This window comes from Natator depressus, chromosome 18 (assembly GCF_965152275.1).
Source record: "Natator depressus isolate rNatDep1 chromosome 18, rNatDep2.hap1, whole genome shotgun sequence".
In the NCBI taxonomy this organism is placed as follows: Eukaryota; Metazoa; Chordata; order Testudines; family Cheloniidae; genus Natator; species Natator depressus.
In genome coordinates, this window is record NC_134251.1 from 21337448 (window position 1) to 21352303 (window position 14856).

Here is a 14856-nt window from a genome sequence, read left to right on the forward strand (position 1 = left end):
GATGGCCCAGGACAGCTCTGAGCTCCATCCAAAGGCCATTCTGGAAGGGTGAGGAGAGTGAGGCTCAGACGTGTGTAGGGTTTCTTCTTGTTGTGTAGATCTCTGTATTTCTCATGCGATGCCGTAAAATGCAGTGGGGGTACAGCATTCCGTGCAACACACCTGCACGTTTGCTGTGTCACGCTAGTCATGTGCCCCCTATGGACTCATAGACTTTAAGGTCAGAAGGGACCGTTGTGATCATCTACTCTGACCTCCTGCACATTCCAGGCCACAAAACCTCACCCACCCACTGCTGTAGCAGACCCTTAACCTCTGGCTGAGTTATTGGCATCCTCAAATCATGGTTTAAAGACTTCAAGTTACAGAGAATTCACCATTTACACTAGTTTAAACCTGCACGTGCCCCATGCCCCATGCCTCAGAGGAAGGCGAAAAGACCCCAGAGTCTCTGCCAATCTGACCTGGGGGAAAATTCCTTCCTGCCCCCAAATATAGTGATCAGTTAGACCCTGAGCATGTGGGCAAGATCCACCAGGCAGATACCTGGGAAAAAATTCTGTGTAGTCACTCAGAGCCCTCCCCATCTAGTGTCCCATCTCCATCCGTTGGGGATTTTTGCTACTGGCAGTCACCGATGGGCCCCAAACCATCGTAGGCAGTCCCATCAGACCATCCCCTCCATAAACTTACCAAGCTCAGTCTTGAAGCCAGTTAGGTTTTTTGCCCCCACTGCTCCCCTTGGGAGGCTGTTCCAGAACTTCACTCCTCTAATGGTTAGAAATTTTTGTCTCATTTCAAGCCTAACCTTGTTGATGACCAGTTTATATCCATTTGTTCTTGTGTCCACATTGGTGCTTAACTTAAATACCTCCTCTTCCTCCCTTGTATTTATCCCTCTGATGTATTCATATTTCCCCTCAGACTTCTTTTGGTTAGGCTAAACAAGCCAAGCTCTTTGAGTCTCCTCCCATAAGGTAGGTTTTCCACTCCTCTGATCACCCTAGTAGCTCTTCTCTGCACCTGTTCAAGTTTAAATTCATCTTCCTTAAACATGGGAGTCCAGAATTGCACACAGTAGTCCAGATGAGGTCTCACCAGTGCCTTGTATAATGGTACTAACACTTCCCTGTCTCTGCTTGAAATATCTCATCTGATGCACCCTAGGACCATGTTAGGCTTTTTCACGGCCACATCACATAGACAGCTCATAGTCATCCTGTGATCAACCAATACACTCAGGTCTTTCTCCTCCTCTGTCACTTCCAACTGATAAGTCCCCAGCTTATAGCAAAAATTCTTGTTGTTAGTCCCTAAATGCAGGACCTTACACTTTGCACTATTCTATATCATCCCATTTCTCTTACTCCAGTTTACAACATCAACGAGATCTTCTTGTGTGATCATAGAATCATAGAATATCAGGGTTGGAAGGGACCTCAGGAGGTCATCTAGTCCAACCTCCTGCTGAAAGCAGGACCAATCCCCAACTAAATCATCCCAGCCAGGGCTTTGTCAAGCCTGACCTTAAAAACTTCTAAGGAAGGAGATTCTACCACCTTTCTAGGTAATGCATTCCAGTGTTGCACCACCCTCCTAGTGAAAAAGTTTTTCCTAATATCCAACCTAAATCTCCCCCACTGCAACTTGAGACCATTACTCCTTGTTCTGTCATCTGCTACCACTAAGAACAGTCTAGAGCCATCCTCTTGGGAACCCCCTTTCTGGAAGTTGAAAGCAGCTATCAAATCCCCCCTCATTCTTCTCTTCCGTAGACTAAACATCCCCAGTTCCCTCAGCCTCTCCTCATAAGTCATGCGTTCCAATCCCCTAATCATTTTTGTTGCCCTCCGCTGGACTCTTTCCAATTTTTCCACATCCTTCTTGTCGTGTGGGGCCCAAAACTGGACACAGTACTCCAGATGAGGCCTCACCAGTGTCAAATACAGGGGAACGATCACGTTCCTCGATCTGCTGGCAATGCCCCTACTTATACAGCCCAAAATGCCATTGGCCTTCTTGGCAACAAGGGCACACTGTTGACTCATATCCAGCTTCTCGTCCACTGTAACCCCTAGGTCCTTTTCTGCAGAACTGCTGCCGAGCCATTCGGTCCCTAGTCTGTAGCGGTGCATTGGATTCTTCCGTCCTAAGTGCAGGACTCTGCACTTGTCCTTGTTGAACCTCATCAGATTTCTTTTGGCCCAATCCTCCAATTTGTCTAGGTACCTCTGTATCCTATCCCTACTGTCCTGCGTATCTACCACTCCTCCCAGTTTAGTGTCATCTGCAAACTTGCTGAGGGTGCAATCCACACCATCCTCCAGATCATTTATGAAGATATTGAACAAAACCGGCCCCAGGACCAACCCTTGGGGCACTCCACTTGATACCGGCTGCCAACTAGACATGGAGCCATTGATCACTACCTGTTGAGCCCAACAATCTAGCCAGTTTTCTATCCACCTTATAGTCCATTCATCCAGCCCATACTTCTTTAACTTGCTGGCAAGAATACTGTGGGAGACCGTGTCAAAAGCTTTGCTAAAGTCAAGGAACAACACGTCCACTGCTTTTCCTTCATCCACAGAACCAGTTATCTTGTCATAGAAGGCAATTAGATTAGTCAGGCATGACTTGCCCTTAGTGAATCCATGCTGACTGTTCCTGATCACTTTCCTCTCATCTAAGTGCTTCAGAATTGATTCCTTGAGGATCTGCTCCATGATTTTTCCAGGGACTGAGGTGAGGCTGACTGGCCTGCAGTTCCCAGGATCCTCCTTCTTCCTTTTTTTAAAGATGGGCACTACATTAGCCTTTTTCCAGTCTTCCGGGACTTCCCCCAATCGCCATGAGTTTTCAAAGATAATGGCCAATGGCTCTGCAATTACATCCGCCAACTCCTTTAGCACTCTTGGATGCAACGCATCCGGCCCCATGGACTTGTGCATGTCCAGCTTTTCTAAATAGTCCCGAACCACTTCTTTCTCCACAGAGGGCTGGTCACCTCCTCCCCATGCTGTGCTGCCCAGTGCAGTAGTCTGGGAGCTGACCTTGTTCGTGAAGAGAGAGGCAAAAAAAGCATTGAGTACATTAGCTTTTTCCACATCCTCTGTCACTAGGTTGCCTCCCTCATTCAGTAAGGGGCCCACACTTTCCTTGACTTTCTTCTTGTTGCCAACATACCTGAAGAAACCCTTCTTGTTACTCTTAACATCTCTTGCTAGCTGCAACTCCAGGTGTGATTTGGCCTTCCTGATTTCACTCCTGCATGCCCGAGCAATATTTTTATACTCATCCCTTTCATTTGTTCAATCTTCCACTTCTTGTAAGCTTCTTTTTTGTATTTAAGATCAGCAAGGATTTCACTGTTAAGCCAAGCTGGTCGCCTGCCATATTTACTATTCTTTGTACACATCGGGATGGTTTGTCCCTGTAACCTCAATAAGGATTCTTTAAAATACAGCCAGCTCTCCTGGACTCCTTTCCCCCTCATGTTATTCTCCCAGGGGATCTTGCCCATCAGTTCCCTGAGGGAGTCAAAGTCTGCTTTTCTGAAATCCAGGGTCCGTATTCTGCTGCCTTCCTTTCTTTCTTGTGTCAGGATCCTGAACTCAACCATCTCATGGTCACTGCCTCCCAGGTTCCCATCCACTTTTGCTTCCCCTACTAATTCTTCCCGGTTTGTGAGCAGCAGGTCAAGAAGAGCTCTGCTCCTAGTTGGTTCCTCCAGCACTTGCACCAGGAAATTGTCCCCTACATTTTCCAAAAACTTCCTGGATTGTCTGTGCACCGCTGTATTGCTCTCCCAGCAGATATCAGGGTGATTGAAGTCTCCCATGAGAACCAGGGCGTGCGATCTAGTAACTTCTGCGAGTTGCCGGAAGAAAGCCTCGTCCACCTCATCCCCCTGGTCCGGTGATCTATAGCAGACTCCCACCACGACATCACCCTTGCTGCTCACACTTCTAAACTTAATCCAGAGACTCTCAGGTTTTTCTGCAGTTTCATACTGGAGCTCTGAGCAGTCATACTGCTCCCTTACATACAGTGCAACTCCCCCACCTTTTCTGCCCTGCCTGTCCTTCCTGAACAGCTTATATCCGTCCATGACAGTACTCCAGTCATGTGAGTTATCCCACGAAGTCTCTGTTATTCCAATCACATCAAAATTCCTTGACTTTGCCAGGACTTCCAGTTCTCCCTGCTTGTTTCCCAGGCTTCGTGGATTTGTGTATAGGCACTTGAGATAACCCGCTGATTGCCCCTCTTTCTCAGTATGAGGCAGGAGCCCTCCCCTCTCACATGCTCCTGCTCATGCTTCCTCCTGGTATCCCACTTCCCCCACTTACCTCAGGGCTTTGGTCTCCTTCCCCCGGTGAACCTAGTTTAAAGCCCTCCTCACTAGGTTAGCCAGCCTGCTTGCGAAGATGCTCTTCCCTCTCTTCGTTAGGTGGAGCCCATCTCTGCCTAGCACTCCTTCTTGGAACACCATCCCATGGTCAAAGAATCCAAAGCCTTCTCTCCGACACCACCTGCGTAGCCATTCATTGACTTCCACGATTCGACGGTCTCTACCTGGGCCTTTTCCTTCCATGGGGAGCATGAACGAGAACACCACTTGCACCTCAAACTCCTTTATCCTTCTTCCCAGAGCCACGTAGTCTGCAGTGATCCGCTCAAGGTCATTCCTGATATTCTGGTCATCCTCTGTGTCCCCCAAAGAAGTCAACTGTGAATTCAGAACAGCAGAGTTGTGAGAGAAGGTGTTAGGAGTTGCTGTTACACAACAGTGAACCCCTTGTTAGCTGGCAATGTGGGGCGCTTAGCGTCACAGGTGTCTCCACACAAGAAGCATAGGCCTGGGCTCTTGAACAAATGTACTAAGGGGTGCTGCTGAATGCACAACCCAGGAACCCTGGAGACAGTTGGCATTTCAAAGGCATAATGTCTTCTGATACCATTGCTTGGGCGGTGCACCTTCTCCCAGTTCTGGACATGGGTCCCCCACAGAGGAAGCATCATCATGGCCCAGGTATGTCAGTTCTCAAGGCACATCAGCTCAAAAGACTGTGTCATAAAGTTTGCAAATTAAAGATTTGGCTTCTGGCTCAAGCCAGCCATGTATTTTCTCAGTGCCGTAAGGCTAGCTGGTTGCTGCCGGAAGTTCCAAAGGGCTCAGCTGCCCATGGGGGCATCACTCGCAGAGCATTGTTAGACCTTTCCTAGTGCTTCTATGTTAGACATTTTCCTATGGAAAAGAGACGGGGCTCTCTCTAACCATCACAAGAATAAAATCCTAGTGAGGAGTCTGTCAAGGCTGATTCATTCATCTCACTTTAAAGGGAATATAAAGACATACCGTAATATGCCAGCACCCTACCCAGAAGGCACAGTGTTCTTCCATGCATGTAGGTTTTTGTTTCCCTGAGCATCTGTCTCTGAGTGTCCTCCCTGGGCTGCCCTGAGATGTTTTGTTCCAGGTAAGGATGGGTAGTGGGCTCCTAACATCTGCCTCAGGTTCATGGAAATGATCTGAGATATTGCAGACAGCAGGCAGCAAGATTCTCATGCAGATGGACAGAAACCACAACCACACACATGGGCACTTGGTGTTTCTGCCAAGCTGGTACAAAGGGAATGTCAAATTAGCTTTCTTCACAGAACCTTCTTGAAAGAAAGCTTCAGACATTGAGAATCAGGCTATTTCATGTTCAGACCCACAGTGTGCCATTAACGTGAAAAAAAGGCCATGCCACCAAAGTCAAATAAGGTATAAACATAAAGTCTTTATGGCTCATCTGTTTCTAAAGATTCCCGGTATCATTTTGGACTGCTTTACTCATTCAGTTCCAGAAAGCCAGCCATTTGTTGACAGGACAAAAACTGAAACTTGTTCCTCACACTGGTATTAGCTGGCAATATTGCTAGGAGAAATTCTTTCTGTCCCCAGCCTGGTGACCACTTTGTGCCTTGTAGCATGAGGATTGCTAGCCTGTTACAGATTGACTACTGTCAGCTGAGAAATCCCGTTCCAAATTCCTGGCTATAAGAAAATGTGTGGAAACACCTGTGACCCTAAGCACCCCGCAATGTCAGCTGACAAGGGGTTCACTGTTGTATGACAGCAACTCCTAACAGGCCTGACAGACTCGCTACACCTACCACATTGCTTTCATAGTATTTAGCCATAGAGAAGATCATGTGGAGGCTTAATGGAAGCCAGCATCACAGTTCTTCCGAATAGCATCATACGATGAATGTACAGATGATATTTAAGGAGTTGTGTATAAGGCTAAAATCTGTTTGAAAATCTGTCACCAGCCAAAGCAGAAAAACAGATGTCTTCCAGATGTGTAGCTCTGTCAAATGTAAATGAAGCATTGTCCGCCAACACAATGGACAGCCCATTTACCTACAGCATCAAGAGGAAAGGAGCACACCCGAAAAAACAAGCCATGAAGGTTAGGCTGGACCAAGGGTTCTCAAACTTCATTGCACCACGACCCCTTTCTGATAAAAATTACTACAGGACCCCAGGAGGGAGGACCTGAGCCTTCCCAAGCCCCGCCACCCAATGCGGGGTTTGCCAAAGCCCCTCCGCCCCAGGTCGGGGGGCCGAAGCCCAAGGGCTTCAACCCCAGATAGGGGGCCTGTAACCTGAGCCCTGCTGCCCAGGGCTGAAGCCCTTGGGCTTTGGTCCCGGCCCCCAGCAAGTCTAATCCAGTCTTGGCGACTCCATTAAAATGGGGTTGTGACCCACTTTGGGGTCCTGACCCACAGTTTAAGAACCTCTGGGCTTGACCGTGTATTAAGACAATGACCTCAAGGGGGGAGGTTGGGGAGGCAAAGAAGACCCCCATTTATCTTGTACCTGAGGGGGTAAATGAACAGCACATTTACATTAATGAAAAACGGCTGCCAAAGACATTTGGGGTGATGTAAGCATCTTTAGACAGCTGGTTTCCCTGGTAAAGCTATGGTAAGTCTCTAGGAATCCAGTCATAGGAGCTGATCCTGAAGGAAATCAAAGAGACCGATGTGTATCCTGTTCCTCTGGGGCCAGCTACCCTGGTATTTCTGTGAGTGTTCAGGCTGCAAACTACCAGAGAACACTTCAAAGGGGCTCGAGGACTAGGATGTGACCACCATTAACCTGCAAAGCCAAGGAAGGACTGGCATAGCCCAGAGGAGACTGGGTGGGTGGGTAACAGACTGGCAGTGTCAGGAAGCTGACAACCAGCTAAGCACAACCAAGTCTCTCTCTTGCTAGAGGAAGGGGTGTAGCAAGATGTTCACAGTCCTGGGTGTCCTGAAAACTGTCACACCACAATCGGGTATCAAGAAAATCCAGCCAGAAGCTGACGACTTTAGGAATGGGGGTTAGAGAACATTAAACTAGTTTGAGAGGTAGCTGGTGCAGGGAAGGCAGGGAATTACAGATGGTAACTAAAAGACCTTTTGAAATAACACTTGGTGAGAGACTCAAGAGGGAAACCAAACCTGTTTGCTGAGAAAATCTAATACCAGACGGTTGAATGACACTGAAACCCACAGTGAGTACTGTGAGTGGAGCCGAGATGCTACCCCAGGTACGGGATGCGAGAGACTTCAGTGTCACTCTGCCAATGGCAAAGATAATCCAGGTCTCTTCAGGACATCCTGGGGGCATGATTCCAAGGAAGACAGGGGTTATGGAGAGATGGTGTCAGTTGGAGAGCCAAGCCAATAAACAATACATTAAAAACTCCTAGCTTCTATGGGTCAGAGTTAAGGTATCAGGGTTAGGATGCAATATATATTCCTTTATATGTGGTAAGCATCATCATCTCTTTGTTTGTTACCCAGACACTGTAAGATTTATGATTCCCTTAACTAATCATCTCCTTGCTTTTAAGTGCCTACGTTTTGTAGCTGATGTGAGAGCTAGGTACATTCTTGTCACTTAGCAATCACAGATGGTTTGTTCCGGAGTCAGGGACTGAAGGTTACATAGCCCTTGTCATTTTCCCAGGGCAGCCATAGTGGTGGTGATTGTTTTAGCTCTCCAGGCATACCTATGCACCCTTTGCAGCCATGCAAGCTAGCTACAGCACCTCAGATACTGTGGAGCCAGGCTGACTTGGGATCTCCTTAGGATTGCAAGTCCTTCAGCTGGATGCTCAAACCCATGCGTAGGCGCAGGAATTGCAGGGACTAACCATGGCGCTCTGCTTGGGGGGATGAGAGTGGCTGCAGGGAGATGGTCACTGCAGCCCACACACACCACACAGCCCTGTAGAGACTAGTCTGCTGGCATGACTTTGGGAACTGAGCCACTCGCAGGCAGATAAGCCCCGAGTGTTGCCACTTGGCCTGTTTCAGCGTCCAGGCTTCCAGATTTACTGCAATCCCGGTAATGAGGAATGGCTTTTGAAAAGCCTGTTCAGCTGCCCATAAGGATCTCTTCATAATGCCAGCAAGCTACTTCTGCGTCATTGCTACTCTGACAAGCAAACTGCCCTTCTCCGGCCTGTCCTCCACTTTTCCAGGCCCTGCTGTGCTTTCCATCAGCAGCACAGGGGTGAGACACATGCGTGAGAAGGGCTCTCTGCCTGGCACAGAGAGGGACATGATGCCCCAACAAGAAGACCATCCAAACTCCTGGAGCAGCACTGCGGTAATGCCTTCAAACTCCCCACTCCTCAGGAGGGTGCTGTGCAGCCCTGAGTGCCCAGCCTCAGTCATTCAAGAGCAGCCACTCCATGGAGCTTCACCTCTGGGACAGTGAGAAGGTGCGTCCTTCGTTCCCCCCGAGGCCGAATGTTCCCAGAGTCTCTCACGGCGAGCCACCAGCAAAGTCTTCTCCTGCCGGGTTAGAGGCGAGAGGCCTGCCTGCTCTCAGTGCTTCCGGAACTGGAGTGCCAGTTGGGAGAGGAGACCCCCACACTTTTTTCAACTTCTCAAGAGCTTTCTATTTACAGGGTCACTGTCAAACATAAGTAAAATGCTGCCCATTTACAGACAAGCATTACACGGGGCTGTCCAAATGAAACGTTCAGTGACGACAATGTACAGCCGCCCTTAGACATTCCAGCCACAGGAGCAGTTACCCAAAGCAAGGCTGTGGCCCTACCACGTCTCTGGCTGTCTACTGCTGTCCCACAGACAACATTTTTCCTAGCTTTGCGTTGCCTGTTACACACACTGAGGCTATTTTCCAAAGCCCTGTGTGACTCTCTGCTAGCACAGAACGTGAGAAACAGAAGTGACCATGCAGTAGCAAGCGGCAGAACCCAACATTATCCCTCGGCTTAAAGGCACGGTCAGCTTTTCAATGTCAACTGACTTAATCGGAAACTCAAATCTCAAGCTCCTGCTGAGGAGCAGACTGGAAAATGCTCTTGAAGGACAAAACTCCTCTTGCGTTTGTGCTGCCTGTCCAACGCAAGGTATTATTTTATGCTATTAAACAGATGTGCGTGTGGGACAGATAAGAGCCTTGAGGTCTGATGTAGGCTCCAGGGTGGGGAGGATTGAGTGTCAGGATGAGGACAAAATCCTGATTAGGAATATCAATATGTATGAAAAATAATGTGTGTGAGAGGGACTGATTTAGATGGTACTTGGACACCGAGATGATAAAAGAAACTTAGAAACATAACTAGATTAAATTAAAACCTGCAATATGTTACCAATCAGGAAAGCTTAAATTCCACACCCTCCCCAGTGCAGAAGAAACATCATTTCAACAAGGCAAATCCCCCCTCAGCTGCTGTGTTGTAACAAGGCCCTCACTCGCTATATTACTGTGGTAAATTGGAAGAGGAAATGGGGACACGGCAGTGTGGTTTGTTTGGGGTGTTTTGAAATGAGTTCTGTGTTGTCATCCTTTCCTCTGGCTTTGCCCCAGACGATAGCTCTGCTCCCAGGTGGTAGCAGATATAGTGACAAAATGTACTCCTGCTCTAATTAAGATATCAGTCTGCTGTGTTGTGATGATAAGGGTCAGAAGTGATAACACCACTTGGAAGGTGAACAAATGATGTTGCTTTTTGATCCTCGTGATTCAAATGCTACCAAAAATATTGCCTTTATTTTTTTTATTTTTACAAAAATGCCACTCTAGGTTTAGAGAGAGTTGGGGTTTTTTTTACACATCCCTGAGAAATTAGTTGGACTAAGTGATAAACCATCATAAGAACATTAAGAATGGCCATTCTGGGTCAGACCAAAGGTCCATCCAGCCCAGTGTCCTGTCTTCCAACAGTGGCCAATGCCAGATGCTGCAGAGGAAATGAGCAGATCAGGGCAATTACTGAGTGATCCATCCCCTGTCATCCCGTCCCAGCTCCCGGTTTTATGCAACCTGATTAGGAAGCAAAGTGTTTAATTGGTCCATCAGCTTGGCTCCCATCTCCATTAATGAAATGGCCCACACATGCTAACAAAACCACCAGGCTGGGGTAAATCTGGAGGCTTTTTTTATCATTATAATGACAGTTATTTGTGATTGCAGGTCAGGTTAGTGGTGGATGCAAAGCACAGAAGTCAAGCTGGTTCTCGACAGCAGGCAGAGGACTGTATACTTTTGACACAAAACATTTAGGATGGGAAGTGACCTCTTAGCTGGAACACAGATGTCAGTAAAATATGCTCCCTGAACCAAAAGTCCAACCAAAAAATGAAATGCATAAAGAGCACACAGTAATTTGTAATGTTCAGTGCTCACTCAGGCTTCATGTCAAAGGGGATGACACTAAGCCAAAGAAAATGGCCGCTGAGTATCAGGAGATATGTCCTGGCAGTGACCTAACACTGCAGTGAAACACCCACAGCTGGTCCCTGTCCGCTGGCTCGGACTCACGGGGCTTGGGCTACGGGGCTCATTGTGGGGTATAAGTTCAGGCTTGGGCTGGAGCCTGGGCTCCAGGACCATCCCACCTCACGGGATCCTCTCCTAGTGCTCTGGCAGCCGGGATGAATGCTGACCATACCGTTGGCAGGCACTGGCTCCAGCAGGGCCGTGAGTAGAGCTGTGGAAGTTTCATAAGGCCTGGAGTGGGATTTTGGTATGATCCTGGGCTTTGAGACGCTTGAGGCTAGGCCCAAAATCTGCCACCAGGCAGCAGAACAGGGATTTCCCTTTAGCCCAGTGCACTCTGGGCTGAAGAATAGAGAGGCAGCATTAGGAATGAGAGGTCTTCAATTGTCTTAAAAGGTTGGGGACAAGGAGGCCATCTGTCATCATAAAATACCTGACTTGGAAGCTGCCCAAAATAATCAGTCAGACACCCCTTAATGATGTCAGGAGGCTGTCAGACCACTCTGGAAGACCCCCATTAACGTCAGGTAAGGTACTCATAGCAGGATGGGGGAAAAGGCCCTGGCTAAATGGGGGCTCTGGGTGAGTGGTGTCATAATGAAACAGGTGAAACTCACCAGATTCCTCTGGTTTGTCCAAGTTTTGGGCTTGAGCAGGGGGCTGCAAACCTGAATAAAAGCTAGTAATAATTATCTGGAACTCTGGCAAATGCACCCCAACAGGGTTCACACTCTAGTGTGCCCAGTCGTTAGCGTGATCAACAGCCCACCTGCACTTCTCTGTGCATCAAATGGTTTATATAATCCAAGTCCGTGTGACAGCTTTGCTGGTACCCAAGAGGGGCTGGCGCAGCAGCTCTTACCCATCTGACCATTTAATTTATACACAAGCTTTAATTAAATTAACCCTGGCCTATTAAGGTTGAGAAGCTTAGACAAAAGGAAAATCAAAAATTTGCTGAGCAGGCAGGTTCCCAGCCCTTGTTTATTATATGTTGTTTGTGAAATGAAACAACCGCTTGCTGCTCCAACTAGATAAAGCTTAGAAGCCCATTTGAAACAGAGGATTGAGATCAATAACTCAGTTGTGAAGGCTGTAATCCTACCCATCCACCCACATCTCCTCCCTCCTCCCCCAGGTAACAAGGCCGTTTCCAGATAACTAATTACTTCCCTGTATGTATTTACTGGTCATCCGTATGCGTAAAAATGAAGGCAATAATTCACGTTTTCTCTCTCACTGTTTGTAAACAGCTGCTGTAAATGCACCAGGTAGCCTTTTTAGTCAAGAGTATTTATGCTAAAACAAATATAAGCCTACATATTAAGCAAGTTCACACACAACCTAAATTTACAGGTAATGTAACTTGCCCAGGTGATCAAGATACTAAAAACTCCAAAAGAGCTGTCAGAAAACCTAAGAGCAAGGTATTATCCCACAGATCCATCGCTGTAAATTTTTACCTAAAACAAAACTGTAAGCTGAAAAAAAGGTTTAAATCAGGTTATTGATGAATTTTAAACAGACTTATTTTTCCTAGGTAGGTCAGTAAAAGCATCTCCGTAAGAACCTGCTGGAACAGTGAGTGTCTTGTGCACACGTACAGGAGCATTAGCATCCGAAACGTACACCATCAGCCTCTTTGCATCAGTTGCTTTCACTCAGGCGCATGTGCATACACGGGTGTTTGTCTTTCCAAAACAATGGACTCTGGCGTTTCACCACAGTGCCTAACCTGATCAGGGTACGTCCATTGGGGAAAGTATCCCTTTTCTAGATTCCAGTCTAGCTTCCATGTTTAAACTGCTGCATTCCATGGACCTAACCTCTTTCAGAGCAAGGGCTCCACTTGATCAAGGCACTTAAGCAAGTGCCTAACTGTATCACTTGAGCAGCCCCATTGAATTCAATGACATGGCTTGTGTGTTTGAAGCACCTGATGGATCAGGGCCAAAATGCTGAACTGTGTAGTAATTTCTTCACATACAAGAACTCCCGCTAATCCAGCTGAGAACAAGTCTCATCATCATAGTGCAGAAAATGCCTGCAGCAGCCAGTGGTCTGCCTACACAAAGGCACCCTGTTCTGCTAACACCAATGCAGCTGAATTTGTGGAGAAAATGTTGGTAAATTTATAGGTAGCAACATGCCCTCCACCCCAGAGAAGTGCAGCATTCTGCTGCTTCCCTTGGATCAGATCGCTGAGGTGAGCATTATTCCTTGTGCTCTTTGCAGTGAGGAAGACACAGTCTCGGCCAACACTTTACAGACTTGTAAGTGGTTTCAACCCCCCATAGAAGGACGCAGGGATGGAATGCAGGCTCCAGATGGATAGCAGCACTATCCGCTGACTCTGAATTAACAAGGGTCCAGTGTCATTAAGTGAAAACACAGATCATAAAATACTGGCCTGCACTTAAATATAATAATTCAACTGCTGGGATGGAGGGGTTACCATGCATAAAATCATACTGCTAACTCAAACTACAGGCAGTTTCTCCTCACTCATATAGATACAGGAGTAGACCCGTGTCCAGCCCATCTAGATTTTTATGTAGTTTTCAAAGCACCGCAGCTAAAAGAAAACCTGGTAATCTTAGTGGGGGAAAGCAAAAGAGTATCCAAGTCCACTAAAGCTCTTGCTCTGGGCCAAAGTTCTGTGCTTAACAGATACTTTAGCTGAGGTGAATCATTTTGGTTAAAGATGAAGATGCACGTTTAACTGACCAAGCTGTCCCTTCAGCTCTGCTGTATTTGGTAGAAAGCATTCCTCTTGGACACACAAGCAAATCTCAATCCTTGCCTCTTCCTGATGGATTGAACACAAATTTGCACAATGTCTCATCATCTTTTAAATTCTTCCATAGAACCGTTTGGGTCTGACAATGACTCTGGGCGACTATGCCCACCTCCTTCCCTGTCCAATTCTTCCCACGGACTGTAGAGACGATTGGTGAAAGAAGGCTGACATGGTTTGGACATATCTCAAAAAACTATGTTCCTAGACAAGTCCTTGATTGGCTAGCTCCTGGTGAAAGACAGAAAAGAGGAGGACAGCAGATGATATATGAGAAAACCACTGAGAAAGATGCCGCTGTCATGGAAACAGTCTAAAACAGAGCAAGAAACTTGGCATTAGACAGATGGAGGTGGAACGACTGAGTTGCCTCATGTGTCACAAGGCAAGAGAGCATCTACTAAATAGAAATCTAATTCTGAGAAATGGCCACTGGAGCTGGTCCAAACACCCACAAGTCATTTAACTGAAAAATTGAAAAATTTGAACTTTTTTCTGTTTTCAAATGTTCAAAACTGCACCTTTTAAAATAAATCACAAAAAAAATGGAAACGTTCTCAAAATGGGTTTTAGGGAAACAAATGAAAATACTACAAACCTCTTGAGATCGTGTTGAATAATATTTTCAATAACGATTGAAAAATATTGAAAAGTGACATTTTGGGAGGGAGAGAGGTGAAAAAATGCTACAGTGTTGATGATTTTTTTCCCAGAAAATATTGGTTTTTAGAAAGGACCATTTTTGGTGGGGAAAAAAGTTTTATTTGAAATATCTTGACCAGTTCCATAGTCCAGTTCCTTAGATAATTAGTTAGAAATTACCAGGCATGCTAGAGTACAGATGAGAGTAGCTGTGGGAAACTATTTTAGTGTTGACTGTTCCATGCCATCATGGAAAGGAGATTTCCATCCAAAACGAGAGAGAGAGAGAGAGAGAGCATCCTCCACACTAATGACTCTGGCCAAGACTGTCTCTTAGATGAGTGGCCCCAACTCATGTGGTCATTCCTTGGTTCCTAGCCTTGCCCGAAAGGTTAGAGGTTGACAATAATACATCTACAGTCACTTCAGACTCCATTAGAGAGAGCCTAATAGTACTGCCATTGTACAGTGCTATTACAGAATTACTGTACACTTATGTGCCATCTTCTGGGCTTTTGTTTAACAGGTGACATGGGAAGTGCTTTTCTCTCGAGTGCCATTCCTCCCCAAAGCACCGGCGTAAGGAAAGAGTCCGAGAGTACTTTGGGAGGCA